The sequence below is a fragment of the Benincasa hispida genome, chromosome 6 (assembly GCF_009727055.1).
Source record: "Benincasa hispida cultivar B227 chromosome 6, ASM972705v1, whole genome shotgun sequence".
In the NCBI taxonomy this organism is placed as follows: Eukaryota; Viridiplantae; Streptophyta; class Magnoliopsida; order Cucurbitales; family Cucurbitaceae; genus Benincasa; species Benincasa hispida.
The window spans coordinates 15,603,656-15,604,507 of NC_052354.1; positions in this window are offsets into that span (position 1 = coordinate 15,603,656).

An 852-nucleotide genomic window follows, 5' to 3' on the forward strand; every position below is an offset into this window, starting at 1 on the left:
TAATGACCAATACTCACAGCTCTTGAACATGCTGCAAACACACCTGAATACTCAACAAATTGATGAGATCCCTAAGACAGATACTACCCACATAGCAGGTACATGTCTTTCTACTTCACTCATCGATTCTTGTTGGATCATTGATTTTGGAGTCTCTTCTCATATATGCCATGATAAATCTATGTTTAAAGAACTACACGGCACTCAAAATATGTCAATTATACTACCAACTAAAGCTCGTTTGAAGGTTGAGTATGTAGGGGACATTCTAATAGCAAAACAGTTGATATTGAAGGATGTTTTATACATTCCTGATTCCAAATACAACCTGCTATCAGTGACTGCTTTACTTAAGGATGGAAGATATTCTATATCCTTTACTAACACCAAGTGTATCATTCAGGACAAGTTAGTTTCGAGAACGATTGGGAGGGCTGAACTAATCAGTGACCTATACTTACTCAAAGTAAATGATGAAAAGAATAAAGACTTGTCTATTGAATCTGCTGACTGGCCTATTGAATCTGCTGTGTTTTTGTGTAAAGCTTCTGCAACTACTTGGCATAATCGTATGGGACACCCCCTCTATTAGTAGAATAAAAGAATTGTCAAAGATTATAGAGATTTCTGATTTCTTAAATTGTAAACAATTCTGTCACATTTCTCCTTTAGCTAAACAGAAGCGTCTTTCATTTCTTGCCTTAAATAATGTTGCTGAGAATATCTTCGACCTTGTGCACTGTGATATATGGGGTCCCTTTAAAACCCGAACACATGCAGGTCACACTTACTTTGCCACCATTGTTGATGATAAATCAAGGTACACATGGATACATCTCTTGAAAAATAAAA